Source organism: Athene noctua, chromosome 1 (assembly GCF_965140245.1).
Source record: "Athene noctua chromosome 1, bAthNoc1.hap1.1, whole genome shotgun sequence".
In the NCBI taxonomy this organism is placed as follows: Eukaryota; Metazoa; Chordata; class Aves; order Strigiformes; family Strigidae; genus Athene; species Athene noctua.
This window is the reverse complement of record NC_134037.1, coordinates 53,858,836-53,879,863: the sequence shown is the minus strand read 5'-3', so window position 1 is coordinate 53,879,863 and position 21,028 is coordinate 53,858,836. Positions and strand designations below refer to the sequence as shown.

Here is a 21,028-nt window from a genome sequence, read left to right as displayed (position 1 = left end):
AAAAAAAAAGAAGAAAAAAAAATTCCTGAGCCTGCATCTGCTCCAAGAATAGCATTGAGTTTTGACACATGACAGTTGGTGCTGGCAGTAGTTATTTTTGTTGTTCGGAGTAGGCTTGGGGGATGCTTTCTTGAAGTGCGTCACTATTGCTGTTTACCTTTTGGGTAACAGGGCTACTGAGACCTCTGAATATTTGCAGCAAATCTAAATAAATAACTGAAGCTAGTGGAACCTCCCTTTACTTTCCTTGCCTATGACACTGGACAGAGAGAGTATTAAAAATACTGGTTGCCAGAAGGAAAACTTTCCTCTTGCGGCTGATTTCCAGCCACTGTAAAGAAAGAGTTTCAGAGTGGAAGGACTGCTTTTCCCTCCAGGTTGTGGTTGAAGACGGGTCTTCAGGGGCAACACAGTCAATCTCCAAAGTTTCTGCTCATGCTTCCTCTCCTGCATGGTTCACCCACCGTTGTTTCAGAATTTAAAACAAAACATTCTGGAGTGATTGGTTTTAAACCCCATTGTCTCCAGGACCCAACAGTCAGTGCAATGTAACCAACAGGCAAATCAGTTGAACAGAGGTAGTGAAGAATTCCAGCAGAAGAGCCTCTGCATCTAAGGAATAGGAACAACACAGGGTTTTTCTTCATAATCATTCCCAACCTGTATTGGATCTACACCTTTACAAAAAGTGATGTCATAGATCACCTTTTTGGAATACAGAATGAGAAATTCCTCTTTTCAAATAATATTTCAGGCAAGATGCTTGCTTACAACTTGAAGAGTACCAGATAGTATGTCATGAACATGAAAGGAAAATGTATTATGCTTCATTATTTCATCTATGTGAACACTTTACTATGTCTAATTCTGTTGATCTAAAATTATAAATTTACCCTGATATAATCTCATTTTCATTATAGATGCCAAATGCTATTATGTTGGGCAACAAATTGGCTTAAGATAATTCTGTCTTTAGAAAATAAGATTGTAATCAATAGATTTATAGTTTAATAAAGTCTCATGATATGTGTATACCCTATAGCTTTTAGAGCTTTATTTTCAGTTCAGGGTTCCCATTAGTCTAATTTAGGTTTATTGGTACAATCATTAGATTTAAGATATGCCTTTTTTAACCAATGAAGAGTGTCAATGTGAGATACTGGAAAGACGCTGTATGAGGGAACCATCTATGAGGGATTTTATTACAAAGCTGTTGATGGATTATTCAGTGAGAGCCTGCATTTTGTCTAGAGTTTGGAAAGGGCAGGGGACAGTGAGGATATGTAAGGTCCCAACTGGAAAAAGTGAGGTTATTTTAGTCTGAAATAAAGCTTTTGCTAAAAAGTAAAAGCTTTTTGTAGATCAAAAGTCCTTCCCTCCTTCCCTCCTTCCCTCCTTCCCTCCTTCCCTCCTTCCCTCCTTCCTCTCCCCTTTTCCACTAGTCAGATCTAAAATGTAATCTCTGAACAGTGTGATACAGTTTATTGGCCACGTAGCTTTTGCCTCGATACTTATATGCCCAGCAGCAGACCTCTCCCAGATATGGATGTAGAGAATTAATTGCATCTTATTTGTGGAAATATTTAAACAAAAGAAATTATGGGTTTGTCTGTTTTGCGTGTGTGTGTTAGCTTCTGATTTATTAGTTTATCTGCTTTCTTGTACTTTGAAACAGTTTTGCTTTTTTTTTCCAAAACAGCTTTTTCTTTTATTAAGAATAGTCACGTGCCTGCAGTTTGCTCAGCTTCTTGTCTGAGCAAACTTGTAGAAATAATTAATTAAGCCTGACTGGTAAGCAGACCGTGGATCTGGGTCATTTGTAACAAGTAGGTGAGATTTTATGTGATGATTTTGCAAACCTGATAAGGTGTGTATACAGAGGTGTGGATTTCTAGCTGGCTGGCGGTGTGTGATCAGTATTAAAGTACATATACTTTTATTTCAGAGAGTGTATGAAACATGAGGATTTGTGAACATGCTCTGGTTTGGGATCTTCTGAAGGCCAGGCTGGGGAGAGATGAGGATCTCTCCATCCTGGTTTATCCCTGTGCTGTTTCAAGGACCTGTAGTCTTCCTTAGGTATACTTGGTTTGATGTTGACTAAGAGCCTATGATTAAATGTGTAGAGCTTGAGAAGCCTGGAGAGAACAGTCCGTGTCAGTTACGCACGCCTGTTGGCAGGATGGGCACACCTCAGATCTGTGAGCGATGGGCTGTGGCACAGGCAGCTCTTTCACCACAACTGTCCAGCCAGGGGGGCTGGGGAAGAGCCATGTGACTGCACAGGGGCTCAGACTGTGAGTGACCTTTTGTGCTGACAGCACAGGGAGACCTTATCTCCAGTATAACTGGAGGTGGCAGGGTGTATGCCAGGGAGCAGCTTCCCTTTCCCTGTGCCCCCCTTCACCCATGATTTTGGAGTAAAGAAAGGGTTTCTCCACTTAGCTGCATTTCACAGGGATGGGAACCAAGAGACAGTTCATTTCTGTGGAGAGTTGCTATAAATAGCTTGCTCTGTTAACATAAATTCTTTCACTAAGTGAATCCTACAAATAGGGTTTTGTCTCAAGCCTACAAAATGCTTTGTGTGCCTCTGTCACATTGTACGTGCTTGTTTGGACACTGGCACATCCCCCTTCAAAATGAGAGGTAAGCCTGGCACTTGCAGTGTGACACTGCTCTGATGGAGTGAGGGAGTCAGCCTTCATAAACAGACCTGTTACAGCTTTAATTTTTTGTATCGCTGATAGCAAAATAATTGCGGAACATTTCTTAGGCAAGTAGGGCGAGAACTTGGAGAAGTCCATGCTCACAGGTGTTTAGACCTTCAACTAGACTGCGATGTTTTCTACCACCCTGCTCTCAACTAAAGCTTGCAGTCAGTCTGAGTCAGAAGCTGTAGCTACAGCAAGCCTTGAAAGCTTCTCAGGGCTTTTAGGAAGCTTGCAGTTGCTTTGCTGTGAATCCTAGAGTGAGAAGGAACACACCCAGGAGGAAAAGTCTTTGGTACTGCTAGTGCAGTGGAAACTATGGACGTAAATGGTCCCAGCTGTATGATACGCATCTGTCACTGCAGAACTGCAGCTTTTAATTTTCTTCCTCTTAGATAGTCCCGGTACTGGAAGACCTCTCCTTGGGAGAAGATTTTCTGCTTCTGTTTGAACACATTTCTGCATTTGACTGTCTGATGCTCAGTCCACATCCCTTCCTGTTCTTTACATGAAATGGCAGCCATTGAGCTGTTGAAATTTTAACAGAGCTGAAAGATGTGACCCGGAGGTGTCTGTGTGGAGAAGGGAAGTGATTTAGAATTCAGGCAGTTGATAAAACACACGTGTTTATAAGGAAGCATGCTCTCTCCTACTTTCCATCCTTTTTTTGAAATGCATCTCTCTGCTTGTGGAGACTGTACTGTTTTCATTCCCCATACACACGTATGACAAGGTCAAATACAATTCCCTTTCTTGAGACCCTTTCACACATGAGGTGCATCAAAGTACTTGCTATAGCTGTATGTCCATGAAGGGGTTAAAAGCAAAGTAAGCAGTGGATAGGTATCTGTAACAAGGAGAGAGGAAGCAGACCAAATAAACTGGTTGTCATCCAAGGTGAATACTGCAGTGCATGGTGAGAAAGGCATGTTGATGTGGCAGGTAGCATTTCTGCATAGGCTGTCCAGCTGCAATGGCAGTGGCTTTGTGGCACTATCATAGTCCCAAATTCTGGTGACACTTTGCCACTAGATGTAAGAGTACATGCAAGAGAAATGAACTTGACATTTTTGGCATGTACAGTTTGGTTTTAAAATATGGCTGTTGATTTCCATTGAAATCTTCACAACTGGCCCTTGCAGTGGCTCCCAGATTGTGCAGATGGTTTTTGGAGGGAAAATTAATTAGCTTGTTTGCATACTCAAAAAAAAAAAAAAAAGTCTTGCCTCTTTGTAGTTCTCTGGCATGCATCCCTCTTTTTTTTTTTCCATAGGATTGTTATGGATATGTACTTCCAGGGATTGTACCATCAGCCTGTACCATTCATATATTTTGCAGAGTTCATAATCGAATGCGTTCGCGGCTGCAAGTGGCACACGTGCTGCTCTGAATGCTTCTTCTCAGATGTCTCCTGCTTCTGGTAACCCACATTCTGCAGCTGGAGGCTGCACTCCGGGCGCTGCATGAATGGCGCGTCTTGTGTTTCAGTGAGGCGGAGTGAACTTGATTCTAGGTCAGAATCAAATGTGACATTTCCTAAATGCGCGAGTCCAAACTAGTTACAGCACTAAAAAGCAGAGCCTGTGAGTGCTTTTTGTGTGTTACTTCTCAGCAATTTACAGTATATTTTAGTGGGGGCGTGGGGGAGGTTGAATGTGCTTTTATAATCCTGATTACACCTGCAAAACTGAGAGTAGGGACAAAATAAACCAGTGCCACCTCATCACTTAAGGGCAAGTCTTTTGCACCCCTGCAGTACTGCAAACCCACTTTTCTTGTTCCAGGGTGAGGGTATCCAGCTGATGGCCAGTGGCCTAGATAAGACCTGCCAGCATAGCTCCTCAAATCTGCAGCCTGCTCCTCCCATCTCCTCTCTTCTTCCCCAAGGTCTTGCAGGCACAGCAAGAGCAAGCAGTGACCCAGATGCACTGCTGTGAAAGTGCCATTTGTTTCCAGCACTCAGTGTGCTGGCAGATTTGACACATGGCTACACACACATCCATCCATCACTGGACCAAAATACACATCCTCGGTATTGTAAGGGGTGTTGTATCAGGTAAGTGACTGCTGACAGGGCCAGTAGCTGCTCACACGTCCCATGAGGTGTGTGAGTGCGTGGGACACACACCTTTCAAACATGAAAGAATTTGCAGAGCTGCAGGATGCAGAAGCTGGCTACAACAGTAATTTAAAACAGTAATTAAAAAATTTTTTTTTGTCTGCTTAAACTTTCCAAGGAGTTAACAGGCAAGCATTGTGTTACTATGTGCTTTGTTACCTGTCATGCAATGAAAAAGAAATAAGGGGAAGGGCCTTGTTCCACTTCTGGTTTTGGCAGGGAGAGCAGGGCTGTGTCTTTCTCTTTTCTTATGCTTCTAACTACAACTTTATTTCAGATTTTTTTGCCTACAGACAACTATTACATGTATAGATGTAAATATGTATTTATATACTATGTATATAAAAATCATCATAGAGTCGTAGAAATGTAGATATATATCTATATATGACTCTTAGGACTAGAACGTAAAAACAGTCCTCTCTCTCACCTTGTCTAAGCTACAACCTCAGTCTTTCTCCACCTCTTTGTGGATGTGAAGCCATCAAGTCTCATGCAGCATGCCTGAACAGATATCCATTGATACATCCTTCCTCCTTCCACCGGCAGCTCTCCCCATTATCTCCCTCCTCTGTTGCCATGGACAACACCAGTGTCCCTCAGTCCGGCCAAAATCTGTCTGTCTCCCAGTTCCCTCTGTCCTTACTCCAAGGTCAGCAGATTCTTCCTGTGTACTGTCTTAAGAAATGCCCTGTGCTGTCCAGATCACACAGCTGAGACTTGCATCTAAGCACTCATTTGATGTCTTGAATGAATGCAACATCCTTTTTTCTGGCCTCTTCAAATTGTAATTGTCTGTCCAGAATGTCTTTGCAAATGGAATTTTATCAGCTTCTAACAGCGTAACATGCCCTTATGCATTATTTTACTGGCCCTCTCTTTATTCAACACAAGGTGCTTGTCTTCATTACCAAAGTCTCTCACTGCCTCTCTACTTTCTGTCAGCCAGTTCCAAGAAGGCTTCTCCAGCCACGCATGATGCTGGTCTCTCCAGTGCACAGCAGTTGCTTTCTAACAAGCAGTTACAGGTTTTCTGCTGACATAACCCACTCTGTTAATGTTGGCAGGACTACTTTCTTTTTGTCCTTTAGGACTGTCCTTTAAAATACTCTTTTTCCTTTTTTTCTTTTTTTTTTTTTTCCTCCTGGGATGCAGGTGATGCAGAGTCCCTGCCTCAGGCATTCACCCATCATTCACTTCTGGAGTGCAGCACTTCTCTTGTACAAATAGTAAGTATTCACTGGAGGAATTTTAGACCTTGCTGAGATTACGGCCTTAACCAGCATCTTCTGTCATTGCAGACTTTTAAAAATAGGCTCGACGTGCATGGTAATAGCAGCATTGTAACCATGGCAATGCAAGGAAGGCAGGGTTTGCAGGCAGGGATCTCTTACCAGACCAACTGGTGTGGCAGAGGGCTGGACCAGGGCAACACAGGAGTGAGATTTCAGCCTAAGGGACTGGGACCCTAAAGCACATCTATTTTCCCCCACCTGGGTCAGGTGGCCTAATAAAAAGAATAACATACGTACAGTTGATTCTGCCTTGAGTGGGGAAGCAACCTACGTGGTCATTCAAGGTTCCATTTTAATCCTGTGGCTCGGTCTTAATAGGGAGAGCTGACTTCTCGTTCTCTGCATGCTGTGTGTTCAAGCATATGTTGATCTTCTGCTGATACCAACAGAAGGTCTCTGAATATCAAGAAACCAGAATATCTTCATTAAGGATCTGCTTGGAGGATGTGAAGTAATATATTGCTCTTTGAGCGGAGGCTGACTTTGTGCAGCAATAAAACATGAATATTAAACAGGAAGCCAGTGACACTTCTGAAACATGCCTGAGACAGTAATCCAGATGCTGTTCAGGGATACAGCATAGCCCTTAAGCCTTATGCCTATGCTGTGCTTTTTTTATACATATATATATACACTGCATCTGCATAGTTGGGTGCGGGGAGGGGGGGCACAGCAAGAGAAAACCCAGATTTTCTAGCCTAGTTTCACGAGGAAGTGGGGGTTAGGCTGTTAACTTGGTGTGTCTGTGCGCCAGTCCTCTTTTGTAACTTCATGGCCGGCTCCAACCAGGGAGGGGGCTGCAGGGGCAGCATCTGGCTTCCCGGTCCTTTCTCTGATGCATTGGCTGCGCTGAGGAGATGGGCTGGATGTGGGTTGGCAGGGGCAGGGTGCCATGGGCACCCCCAGAGCGGCCGCCTGGCAGCTACAGCAAGGCTTGCCCAGCAAATGTGGCTGGGTACTGGGCACCCAGCGGTGTGGGGGAGCCAGGAGTACCGAGATGCAGCCCGGGAGGGACTCACATTGTAAATTTAGCATCATGAGCCCAAACGAGCTGGAAATCCAGTTTCATTAGTTCCACTGCTGAGGCCTTTGCTTAATCTTGGGGGGAAAAAAAAAAAGGGGGGGGGGGACGACAAAAAAAGTAGAAGGTGTTATAGTGAATAGTAATGATATTTTAAATCCATAGAATATTTCAGCAAAATAAATGTTTTTGTGTGGCTTTTGTATTGCAGAGGTTTTGCATAAATGTAGCAAAATCTTGGAATTACACAGACTTTGTGTTTATTCAGGTTCACACCGGGACATTTGCTTTCTAAGGGGAGATCTGATGTATTTAAGGGCAGTGTGAAAGAATAAAGACTTGATCCCGTGTTTGAGGCTGCAGCATTATGTCACTGCAAAATCTTTTCATTTGTATTTCTAGTGTGTTGTCCTGAGAATTTAATTTCCTGTTTTTCATTATGGGAGTGTTTTTTGGAAGCCTCTAGAGAGCAGGGGTTTTTTTGGAAAGTAAACTGTCGAAATACAGTGACTTTTTTTGGGGTGGTTGTTCTTTTTTTTTTTTTTTTTCTTTCCTGGATATAGAGCTCAACAACATGAAATCTCATTATTAAAATAAGTAAATAAATAATCAGTGAAGTAGCATGAGGGGCAGCCCTCTTTTTCATTTTTCTCCACCCTCAGCCCATCAGTGATTTTTCCTAAGTTTTGCAGTGATGCTTCTCGGGTTTAAAGCTCTTACTCCCTTCTACTTTGTGTTCTATGACAACCAAGGACCTTATTTATTTGCTTTATTTGTCTCACTATAAAAAAAAAAACAAACCAAAACAAAAAAAAACAAAACCAGAATGTCACGTTTTCTGTTCTTCCATTTCCAGTACTCTTGTTTATTTTGAAAATTCCAGAAAGAGATAAAAACAGCTTAAGAAAAACGCTCTCCAGAGCAGTCCTTTAAAGAGCAACAAACAAACATTGCAGATTGGTCCTAAAGGTTGTGCTTCCTTTCTGGGGGGAGGGACGTGGGGAGAGAGGATGTTTTCTTCTTAGCTTTGCTCTAATCATCCGATCTGGGATTTGATAAGCTCCACAAGTCTGAAACTGCTGCCTCCTCCCGTCTTCCCCCTTCCTGCCTCTCAGAAGATTAAAGTGAACATGGCAAAAAGGAAACAGTTTATTTTCAGCTCGCTGTAGTTAATAATTAGTTTACAGTGAAGAATTTTCATTGTTTGCATCTTAATCGTGTTGCTATATTCTTTTTCTACATTGTTTACTTTTCGCTTCGGGGGCTTTCTTTGATACAGAAATAGGTTTACAAATAGTTCACTCTTGCAAAATTTCAGCCTCTTTTCAACATATTTATATTTCACATCAGGAAATGTGACCACGTGTAGGTGGTGTAGCTTCTGCAAAGAAAGGCTTTGCCTTCACTCCACCCCCACCCCCCCCAATTCGTGGGGTGAATTGCAGACTGTGCCACGCTTTCATTTCACTCCATGACAATTTTAAGATTCCAGTAGTTAGGAAAATCAAATGTACAATCTACGGAGTGCTTAATCCATTAAAGTATTACATGTACAAGATACAAATATTATTTGACATACTCAAAATTAGCTAAATACATGAATTGACTTAACTACAAGAAGTTCTTAGTAATGCACTGTTCCTTTTTCACCCCCAGTTTATCCTAAGAATGATAGGCTATGTGCTGAATTCTTTAAAGGTTTAAAGCCTGTAAGTAAATTGGCCATGACTTGAGATCATTTCTTCCCGTGTGTGTATTTTTAATGATTTTTTGCACAATGGGAATAGCTGACATTATGACTACTATAGTATTGCAACATTAGCATATATATTCTATATATACTGTATATGTATGCGTTCATTCTCATTTTACTTCATGGATATAATGTCCTTATTTAAAGCTCTGGACACTGATTAAAGCACAAAAATCTTTATTGCCTAAGTAAGGTTCTCTCTTAATGGGGAGGGTAAAAATTGTTTATAAAAACAGTTGTTTAAAAAAACCAAATTTATGTATATAGAAAACCTCTATTTACATTGCAATGTAATTGCACTTCTAAATGGCCTTTACTGCTTTTGCAGAGGGTTTATAAATATGCTGTTTAGCCAGGTTCTGCTAAAGGTACTTTAGGGTCAATCCCATATCTTTAGAAAAAAAAATTCCCTTCTTTGAGATAAATTGCAGAATCGTTTATTAAAACAAAAGCTTCTAAAATGTTGTATTATTCTTGCTTTTTTCTTTTTCCCTTGCTATCTTTTTTAACTTTCATAATGATGCGAGTGCTTATTTCTGGCCATAGAAGCAGTTCACTGATACCACTGATCCCAGATATTAGGCAGGGAAGGATGTGCAGGCTGAGGGTGCAGGAGAGGGACGCAACACTGGCTCCAGCCACCGTCCTTGCCTCGCTGCCTGCCCATGCCCTTCCTTGGCTCCAGGGATGCCCAGCAGCGTTCCTAAGAGCCAGCTCAGAGGGTTGAAGAGTGCAATCTATTTTTAGGACTATGGGCTCCATTCATTTATTTAAAAAAAAAAAAAAGTTTGGTGCATAGTACTTCTCATTTTTCTGCAAAGAGAAATGTGAACACTCTTTCCACAATTAATGAAGTAGTTTTTCTGGTGTTTTGAGAACTAAAGCATGTTGCTGCAATCACATGCTCCTCATATATGAGTAACATTCTCAGTCCAAGTCCACGCTCGGTATTGAGCTTGCTAATGGCTTCCCCTATTGATTGCTCAGCCGTCCTGATAGCCAACAGCCGCCTGACGCAGGGGCAGGCAGTTCCAGCGGGGCAGCCAAGGTACGCAGTACATATGCGGGCTTTCAGCTCACAAAAGAGATAGACACTTGCATCTCTCCCAGGCAGTGGGGATGGTGAGGAGTGCCACAGACTGGGGGATCTTCCCAGAACAACCTCAAAAGGCAGGATTTAGGAATAGGCCATAAGTGCCGTGGCGTTTGCCTTTCCATCACTGGTACCCTCTCAGTGGTGTGCTCCACTTGCTCATTGTAAGTGCCAGCTGTCCCACCGAGTGTTTCTTTAACGCTTCTGGCATCTTCTGATTTGTTGTATCTGCCTCTGCTACTTCGCTGTACGCATCTGCACGCTCTACCTGTGTTGGCACTTGCCATGCAGGAGTGCTTGGTTACATGGTACCTTGATGCTTTCAGAACCCAGCTCCTTTACGCTTTTAGCTCTCTGCTGTGTTAAAGAGCACATTGGTGCCTAGAAAAGCAGCTGTAAATGTAAGGGAGATTTAATTTAGTTTATCCTGCCTGGAAGTTGAGAGAGGGAAAAGGTACTAATACCACTGGTACTGACCTGGCAATATCAAGGGGCTTAAACTGCCTGTGGGAGTGAAGCATCCCAGGGAGAAGGAGAGCAAGCAGAATGCTTCAGCAGGGCCGAAAGCCACAGGACACACAGGACGGGGGGACCAGCTGACAGCGGCATGTCTGCTAACGAGAAGTCAGTAGATCTAATGTGTGAGGAGATTAGTGGCACAGAAAAGAAGCAGTTCAGTTTATGATCTTTAACACAGTTTGTGGTTTTTTTCTCTTCATAGCTCTGTTTTATAAAAGTAGAAAAAGTTCAGGCAAAGTCTTTGTATTTTCCTGAAGTTTTTTCTCCCTTGTTTCCTGTTTCTTAGGACTCATTGCCACAGCAACAGTGACTTTGCTTCTGAGTTCCTCCTGCTCCAAATGGAAAGGGCAGCAGTTTGAAAGATGTGGTTTTAGACAGCCGCGAGTTTGATAGTTCAGACAACTTTTTTTTTTTTTTAAACTACTATTCTCCTTTGGGACTCCTTTAAGAGAGGGACCTAGTTATCCTTATTTACATCCTGCAAGTGCATGAAGCTTTCAAGTAACTGTTTTACAATTCCAGTGACTTTCATACGAAAAAATCCAGGATGCTGGGGCCATAGCCACCATCCTCTTCCTAAGTTTTGGCACTGTTGCATGGCAGGACGAACCACCTGAATGACAGTGTTGTCTTAGTAGAGTCTTCTAATTGTGTTGCTGAGTTTTTTCCCTCTGCTGGTGTCCAGGGTTGTGTCTGTACTCATTGCAAGAGCTGCTTCCAGTAGGAGCTCTGTCTTTCTACCCCTCAGCTCTCCCCCCCAGCCCTGTTGATGACTAGGCTTTTTCATATCATACGCCTGCGATCTGGAACCCTCACTTAGGCAAGGGATAGTTTCAGGCTAACAGGGAGCCTGTCTCTATCTAAGAGCAAACCTATAGGCTTCTCTTTAAATGTTTGTTGGAAAGCGTTTAGATGTTCACAGGATAAGGGGTGTTTATATGTAATCTGGCATTGCACAGTAAAAGATTGCTTTATGTAAGTTAAGATGTGCAGTTCCTTTATAAAATGGCCATATGAAGTCAGCATGCAGGAGATTGTTTTTCTTCTTGTGTTCCACATTGCTTTTAGAAGGGTTGGGATCTTTAAAAAATTTCGGGGGGGTTTACTAGGATTAGAAATCTTAAAATGATGGGAATGGATGGGAAATGCTGCACCCTAGGCAAAACTGAACACGTGCCTCTGTACATTTGTTCAAATGCCAGTGTCAGCAGCCTCTTGGGTAATAGAATCCTCAACCTGTCTAAAAAAGGGTGACTCAAGACTCTGCTACTGTAGGGCCATAGTAACCTACTACTGAAAAATACCTTCTGGACTAATTCATGGCCCAAAATATACTTAATGTAATCTAACATAAATACAAATTACATTAGGACATATATAAAAAGGAAGGCTGCTGCTCGACAGACTAACCAACACTTTCTCTACAAAGCGGATCCAGTTCATTTACAGGTTACACATCCTGACACAGATGTGTTAATTTGTAAACCATTCAACCTGAAAACTCCTTCTTCCATATTTTGCCAAGTAAAATAGCAGCCCAAGAACCAGGGAAGCTTGCTTCTACTTGAGGTTTGAAAAAACAGTAGCAGAAGCATGTTGCTAATAGAAAACTGACAGATGCTTATCATTATGTAGAGTTTCTTCTGTGTTTGAGTATCATAAATTGAATTACATCTACTAGCATTTGAAAAGTATTTAAGATTACTTATGACTCCAGCCAGTCACTTCCTCCAGCTGGGTGAAGCTTGCATGAACTGCAACAACTGCAACATGTACCAGACCAGAATCCCCCATGTAACTGCTTTTATGCCTTAAATCATGTTTTTGTCTTGTTTAATGGTGGGTAAATTGAAAAATTGAGGTTTGTGGGTTCACATATAGGATTGTTCATGGTGGACTTTAATCCAAAGATCCTTGAAGTTGGTGGGTGTAATGGATTTGGGAGTGCAGGCTTGAGAAAAAAGTAGTTACTATGTGTGTTGTCAGTGATTGCTCTTTTGCCAGTAGTAATAAACTTCATTCTGATCTCAGTATGAACTGACAAAGACGTATCTGGAAGCTGATGAGAAGAAACAGGGGTTGTTTCATGAAGCAGGCAATGTCACGAAACCGAACACGCAAATGACGTGAGGTTATGCTACTCACCACATTACCTTTCATAAAATACTTTTTTCTTTACAAAAATAAAGTAATTTTTACACACAGCTACATAAAAACACTGCTGGTACATGTGCAACACTGGGAGGGGAGTATGTTTTTTTAGTAAAAACTTCCAATTTGTTGAAGCTGGTGCTGCTTCCAGGAAAAGGCTGTTCCTGGCACATAATAACCCTGATTATTTCCCAAGAGTGTTTTATTTTTCTTTAAAGTTTCAAATTAAGTTTCTTTGAGATTCAGAGGAACTTTTCATGTCTGTTGGTGTGCTAACCATTTTACCATGTCTTACCATTTAGGAGGAGATGCTTGGACAGCTTTCGTTTGGACACCGCTTCCATATTGGCAGCGATGTATGTGTCACAGTTTGGGGTGACCCTGTTGTAAATGTTTTGGTCTGGGATGAGTAGCAAGTTGCAGCTACTCAGAGGAAGCTGATGTTGCTTATATCTGGTACTATTCAATTGGCTGTACTCTAGAACAGCCTTGTTCTGTATTTGATTTTAGATGGCAAGCAGAAGGGGAGTTCAAGGTGATTTTTTTCAGAAAAGGCTTTCATTCTCAACACTTTTCCTTCATCTGCAATTTCTCTTCCTTCTCTGTTCTTCTGCTGGCTGGAGTAACAAATAAACCTAAACATTTACTATATGCCATTCATTTGATGCCAGCAGCCTGTTGGATATTAGGGTATACTTTTGTGCATTTACAGCCAACTTTTCATAACAGAAGCAAATCAAAACCTTGTATGGTAAATGCCTTCTGTTAAAAGAACTATTTGTAAAGATAGATTTATCCAAAAGAAGGGCACCTTTCAGTGAATAATCACATGGCTATTTCCAGGTATTCATTGTTCCCAAGCACAGAAACTTGGGAATGCAAGCTGTCCTCCATTAGTAATTTTGGTCAGACAAACCTTTTGTCACCTTGTATATTTATTATACCAATTGCAAAAGAAACCAAAATTGGTGTGGTGAAGCCTTTGTTTATTTATTTTGCACCTCCTACGCTGTGTTCTCCAAAGTCAGCAAAGCTTTTCTGAAAAGTGCTGGTCAGAATTTGGAGATAAGTAATGTTATCCAAAGTCTTCAAGAAAAAGGAATATTCCTCCTACATGCTTATATAGAATGAAAATCACCAAGGCTAAAACCAAGTTCTGTACAGAGCCCAGACTGAATACAAAGAAAGAGTGAATAAACTTTGTTTCTTTCTGCAAGGCATGTCCAACCTTCACCCCCAGTTATTCAGCAAAAAATGTGCCCTTCCCTCTTGCCCCACTCTACCTCCAAATATCTCATGTCCTTTGTAGCCAGAGAGACAGTGCACATTTTATATCATCTTCTAAAATCAAGCAAAAAGCATTCCCTGGAAAAGTTTCAGAGTTTTCTACAGGCCACCCCCGAATTTCAAAAGATCTTGAAAGGCTAAAGACGTGGTAAACTGTATCTCTGACTCAGATTTAGATAGCCCTTTACCTAGACCTATTGCTAGCTTTTGTCATACATGGTCTCAACAGAGGCTTGGACTAGACTCCTTTACCATGTATTAAGGCTGCTGCATGCAGTCCAGTATCACAGCTGTCGGTCGAAAGTAGTACTGCAGCCACATAGGCAGACCTGCCATTCCCCAAATCCTATGTATGTCTGTCCATACTGTCCTCCCTTTTTCCCTAATGCCAGCACAGGCTTTTTTTTTTTTTTTTTTTTTTTTTCTTTTTTTTTTCTTTTTTCCCAGTTACTTTGTGAACTGGGCTAAAGAATTCACCCAGTTCATTTTAATCCAGGTTGTTCCCCCAGCCCTGTTTGCTGCGCAGGCATTTGTGCTGAGGTGAGGGAGAGAGGGATGGAGCGCTGCTGGGGCTGCATCCAGAAGCTCCACACCAGTGCTGGGGGTCGGCTCAGCCTCTTTTGGCAGTGGTGCTGATCCCTGTCTTTCAAGTATTCATGGGACCAGCAGCATGGAGTACAGAGTTTCCCTTATTTGTCACTTCTCTGAGGAAATTATTAAATCAGTCTCTTGGTGTAGAAGAAAATAATGAGCTAATCTGGAGTCGAGGTGCTATTGGATTGTTTCAGACCTGGCTCGTCTCTTAAGCTCCTAACTTGTTTGCATGCAGATGTTATCCAATTAGTTCAGAGGCAGAAGTAGAGTTTCTAGACTTGATTTTTTATTTCCAGGCCAAATGCCTGGAAGCTAGGGAGGGAAATGGATGGCATTGGAATAATAACCACTTTTCCCGAGTTTGAGCAAAGCAGTTAAGAACCATCTTTTTTTCAGTGTTTTCACAAATTCTGCCAAGCTGTACAAAAGGTGTTGGGGGAGGAGAGGGTGTTGGGTTTTTTTCTTTATTCCTTGATATGCCCAGGTTTTTTTCTCAACCACTGAACAAAGAAAGCAAGCAGAGAAGATGCTTTGGTTTGTAGTTTTGTGATTAAAAATGTCTGTTCCTAAAAACTTTCACAACAGTCTCTTCTGATTTATAAAGATTTTTTTTTTTTTTTTCCTTCTCTCCCCACCCTGAACTCTCCACCCAAAATGAAGTTTCAGCCTTATGAGATCAGAGGTCTGCCTGCTGATCGGGATTTAGAGCAATGTAATGTGGTTGCCATGTTTTAAGGAAGATTTATTCCTTAATAGAAATTTTATTTTTGTAGCTACTTTTCATGTAACAATGACCACTAAAAGTAATTTGACCTAAGAAGCCATTCTTCCTTCCTTTCCCGTGGATGCCTACAGCATCCTTCAGGAGAGATGCTGGTGCAGAGATCTGCTGCTTGGGCAGCTGAGGCAGGTTTCTGTGATCAGTAATGCAGGGCTCCAAGTCATCTGTGTATAGCTGTAAAGTTACTCATCTAGCAGTAATTTCACAGATGCCTCTCTCGTGGAAAATTCAGCCATGTACTTGGGGGGGGAATGGGAGCTTAAAATAGTTCAAATCAGTTTGGCTTCACTGGTGTGGACACTTGGGCACTGAAATGTGTGTGCTTCTCCATTTAATGTACAGTTACCGTTTCCAAACCTGAACCCCAGCAGAATCATAGCTCCTCCATCTTCTAGGATTTTACAAACTAAATGTTTTAACATCATTGTTAGTCTGTGCTCCATGAGTTGTTCTTCCAAAGATTTCGCCTCAAGGAAAAATAAGGAGTAGCTGTCATTTGAAATTTACTCAGGGTTGGCAAAATGATGGCATTTGTCACTTCTGCTCTCCATCTTCTTCAGACTGGCCCTAGTGTGCGTCGAACTGGATATTGTGCTGACTTACTACTTCTTCTTTGTTCTTCTAGAAAATGCAGAGTAATTAATATAGTCTAGAAATGTACTATGGAACAAACCCTTTTTTTTTCTTTGTTTAGTTTTTCAAGCATGGAGGCTGTTGAGACCCTTACATGCATCATATTTCAGAAGCAGTTTGTTAAAGCAAAATCACTAAGAGATACAGAGTTGACCATTTTTTTTAGGGCTGGATCTAAAATAATTGGCACACTTACTGTATGCTGCTGCATGTTTCGTGTTGTTGACCTTGTCTCCCTGAAGTCTGAATAGCTGTCGTTGCAGTGACAGTGATGCGTCTGAGCAGTCTGAGGGAATCCTGCAATTATTTTAACGTTTTTCACAATACTGGTGGAATTTAATAATTAGTTGTGAAGGTTCAAATCCAATTAACCTCCTTCCCTAAAACAGGAAAAATGGTGGAAGTTTGGTGATAAATGTTAGCAGAGTGAGAAAGAAGTTTAGCATAATTTGTGGTGTTCCAGTCACTAATTTTTTCTTTCCTTTTCTTCCTTGTTTTACAGGGTGTGTTTTCAAGCCATTTTTGAGGAAATGTGGTGAATGTAAACTTGCTCTGTCTGGGGGGGAAATTCTGGTAAGTGGTGCTGTCTTGATCAATTTTGGTTTTCAATGAGAATTTCAGAAAGATTGTTTTAGCTTTTTTCATTTTTATTTTTTTTTTAGCTGATGGAATATACAAAGACATAGTTGATTATATGTGTTTTTCTTCTTCTGGTATGGAGACTCACAGTGTAAGAAACTGACAGAAAACAGCATGCCAGGCCTCGGGGCGAGGAATGTAGTTTCATTTGCTCCAGTGGCATCTGCTTCTTGTATTTCTAGATGTTATATTCTGCTGAAAAGTGGTTGAGCTAAAACCTAGAGTAGAAGAAACACAAAGGCCTAATTTAAAAACAAGGGGAACAAAAAAAGCATGCTAGTGGTATAAAAAATCAGGAGAAAAAATAATACAGAGGAAGCACAAACCTCCAAAGTGGTGGGGATGTCCAGTTGCTCTGAAATCTTTCCATCCATCCTCAGAACATCTGACTGACACGCTTGCCACATGGAGCTAGGATGAGGAGCTTATGCCTGAGAGATAAGGGGGTAGTTAATGCTCTTGTGTGCTATACTAGTTTTCCTATTCCTGGTTTCCATCCCACGTGACAAGCTTTGCTGCTTCTCTGGCTGTTCTGTATGCAACACTTCCAGAGGCACGGGCTTCCTACAGACTTCTGGTCCTACAGGCACTATGGGAATATGGCATGTCATGTATGATGTGTCTGTGCTGCTGTGAGAAGAAGGCAGCAGAGAACTGGAGGCAATTGGTGACATGCCCCAACTGGAGGGAAGTAATTCTGAGAAAACGCTTCCAAACTGCAGAAAAGCAGCAGATCTGCAGTAGTTTGTAGACTTATCTAGAGGCTTTTCCCTCTAGGAGACTGTCAATATATACAGTTCTGGCTAGTGCCAATCGATCACCATCACCCTTGGGAAAAAAATGAAAGCAGAAGATCATGTCCTTTCTTTTCCTTGGCCAAGCAGGGTATTGGACTGCTACTTTTTCTTTAGCCAGCATGTGCAGATTGCAGATGAAAACTGGCTTATTCTCCACTGGCAGAAGACTTCAGAGTCGGATAGCCTGCAGGGCAGAAAACTGAAAATCAAAGTCTGGCTCTGTGAGAACACTTGCTTTTTTCTGCTATTTAAAAAACCCAGATGTTGTTACATCATACAGAAAGATCTGGATTAGCTAGCAGATGTTTAAATGTAGATCATTTAGCCTTTTGCAGCATGTATAGTCTTAGAGATAAGAAAAGATAACCAAGATCAGAATTTTACAAAAAAGTTGCCCAAATGCATGAAAAGTCCTGTACAATGGTCCCTGGATAAACCCTACTGTAGCTCATTCTTTTAAGCAGTTTTCTCTCTGCAGTTTGGCTTTGCTGACAATTGGCCATGTTGTAAGCTTGCACCTATATCTGTATACTGGGGAATACGAACAACAATTACTTAACTAGAATTTAGTGGTAGAGCCAAAGATGAGCCACAGATTAGCAGCACGAGCTCATTAGTCCATGAGAGTTTGTGCTGACTTCTGTTACTGCAAGATAGGATAGGATCTATATCTGGTTTTCTTTTCGGTGGTAGTAATGATACATCCTAAAAGTTGTCGAGTGTCCTTAGACATTGGCTGATGTTTGTGTGGGGTGTGACAAAGCTATGGTGCTCACAGGTCAAGGACTAGAGTCATAATTCAGAAATAGTGATGCTGTGTGACAGCAAGGAAAAAAACGTTTATCATCAGACCTAGTAGTTAGATTGCTGTGTTTTCATTTCCTTTCAAAGATGCATCAGCTGAGACCAGCCTAGTCTTCATGGCTGGCCTTAATAAAAGAGCATAGCTCAAGAGAAGCAAGAGGAAAGAGACAGAAACAGCATGTTTTTTAGAATCATAAAATAATTTTGGTTGGAAGAAACTGCCAGATACTATTCTGTCCAAACCCCAACTTGAAACAGGTCCTATTAGGTCAGGTTTCCCAGGGCCTTGTTTTTCAGAGTTCAGCTGGATGCCAAGGCTGGAAACTCTACAGCCACTCTGGGCACCTGTTCCCATATCTGACCATCCTCAGAGTGAAAAAATGCTTCCTTGTTGCTTCTCACTGTTGTTGCTCACTGTTGATCAGTGTGGACTTTGAATCTTCTCTGCCTGTGAGAGAGGAGTCTTGGAGAAGACCCCAAAATCAGGGAAGCTGCTTCTTGTGGTTCTGAGGAAATGTGGTGTCATACAGATGCAGTATACTTGTTAGTGGGGGAAAAAAAATCCCACAGTCTGAGGTGGGATACGGAGGTTCTACTTGGGTGGTGTTTCCCAACCTATAGTTCATGTTCATACTTGGAGAGCATGGCTGCTTGACTTGGTTGAATCTCAAAACCTGGGAGAAGGTTAGCTGAAAAACTGGTGTTCCTGAAAACTACCTGTTTTCCTGACTTACTTAGATAGATAAGCCAATTACAAGAGACACTTCTCAATGCTGGATTGTAAGCATCCTGGAACTTCTTTAAGCCAGTCTGGAGCTGGGTTTGTACCACTCCATGTTCCAGGATTTTGCCCTAGAATTTAATATTGTTTTCCTGGAGCCATTATAATATGTAAATAGACTCTGCGAATTTTGCTGTTTTCACAGCTGTTCCTTCCCCTCTTTCCACATCAAACTGTTTGCAAAATCTTATTTTGAGGTAGAATAACCAGGAACCTTGAGTTTCTCGTATGTAAGGATTTCTGAAATGCCTCTCACTCCACTGTTGATTTGCCTATAGCATTCCAAATTCCCAGAGAGTTTAAAAATAATTAGAAAAAAAGGAAACAAGTTTTGCCCAGTCTCTGTCCCTAACCCACTGAATCCAAGAAGGACAGGACATCAAGAGAACATTTTGAATTTATCTTGACGTAGCAGCTGAGCTCAGAGGCTCAGCAGTTATTTATTCATCTTGTATCAAAGTCCTAGAAAAGGTCATGCAGCCTCCAGATCAAAAATTCATAGTGGTTTTAGGAGCTGATTAGAGAAGTATACTTGAATGCTGGGAGGGAAATCTTGGCTGAATTTAAAACTCCCTCAGCTAAGCTGATGATATCTTTCTGAGCAGTGTGAAAAGAGACCTCTTTTGATGAGATTCCTGTAAAGCAGCCTTGTGGATGTTAGAGCAGATATTTGCATGGCATTACAGGTTTGACCTGTCTTGCGTTGAACACGGTGTTCAGCAGGCGGTTATGGAACGGCCATCCCTCTGCATCAGATACTTACACGACTGCAAGGAATCCCAAGATGCGTAGCTGATGTAGGGCTGAAAACCTTGGGGTGATCTGTGTTTTATTTTTTTCCCTGTCAGACTGCTCTTTGCCAGTTCAGATTCCCCTTGAAACTTGCCTTTCAGAAGAGGTTTTTTTAATTCTAAGCATGACTTACGCTGTACAGTATGGTGTTCTGTCCCTGCCCATTTAGACCCTTTAGTTGGTTACAGCTGTAAAAATCAGAGGAGGATCAAGCTGTGAAGTTAATAGAGGGGCTGCTGTATCGTAAACCTGATCTGGATCTTCCCATGCCAGGTGCACCTCTGTGTGCTCATCCTTTTCCTATAGGTTTCCTCTTCCCAGGAAAGCCGTGAATGCTTCAGACACAGACCTTGAAGCAGAACATACACCTCAGGGCCCAGAAGTCCACTGCTCTTTTCCCTTTGAATTTAGGCAGGGATACCTCCCCAAGTTTGGGGCTTTTTGATGTTTCAGCTGAAATCTGAGATGCTGTGCTTCTGTCTGCACGCTTCTGTGTAGGTTAGAAGCAACTGCACATCTTAAACAATGGTTTCAGCTATTTCTAGTTGCTCAGGTATATCATGGAAAATTTGGACTTCAGCTGCTAAGACACTCATCTGATATTGTGTTTTGGTTTTTTTTTCATTAAAAAACATCTGGACAGGCAGATTTTTCTTCTCTATTTAAAAAAAAAAAATATATTAGCAGGTAATGCCTGCTTTGATTTTAAGGGATTATATAAAACCACATTTTCAGTATCTTTACACATATTATATTTGTTTGCCAAGATTGTGATGCTCTGTGCATTCACGGGTGTCCAATTTGTATGATACCATTATTTACATCCTTGATATCTACCAAAAATGCTGTTGAATTTCTCTTGGTGATTCTTCACACTGGTCAGGTTTCTGACATAAAGTATTATAGAACAACTATGTATTATCTGCAAAGAGCTTAGAATATGCGCTCTCACTGCAAAAATAGCCCACTGTAAATTTTGCTTTATTACCTGTGTTCTGCTATGCCCACAAGAGGCTTTGATGGAATCATTAGCTGTTCTCTGTAATTGGGGCTGACCTGGTGTATTTTGGTCCTATTTTGAGTAGTTTTCCAGAGTCAATAATTTGAGCACTGATGGGCCACTTGGCCCCCATTTGGGCACTAATGTGCTTCTGTTGCGTATCTTCATTATCTCTTCCTATGCATTGAAGATTATCGTGCATCCTTAGGAAGGAAAGTGTATGGAAATACCTGAGCATTTTAAAATAGCTTGGAGTTT

The 21,028-nt window shown here is 41.5% G+C and overlaps 1 protein-coding gene across 2 annotated transcripts in view; it reads left to right on the top strand.

Annotated features, from left to right (window-relative positions):
• The window catches only part of FYN (FYN proto-oncogene, Src family tyrosine kinase), a 136,850-nt gene that overhangs the window by 42,973 nt on the left and 72,849 nt on the right, over positions 1-21,028 (top strand). For both annotated transcript variants that reach the window (XM_074896176.1, XM_074896175.1), the window contains exon 2: positions 16,460-16,530. The gene's annotated coding sequence lies outside the window, so the exon portion shown is untranslated. The remainder of the gene's footprint in view (positions 1-16,459; positions 16,531-21,028) is intronic.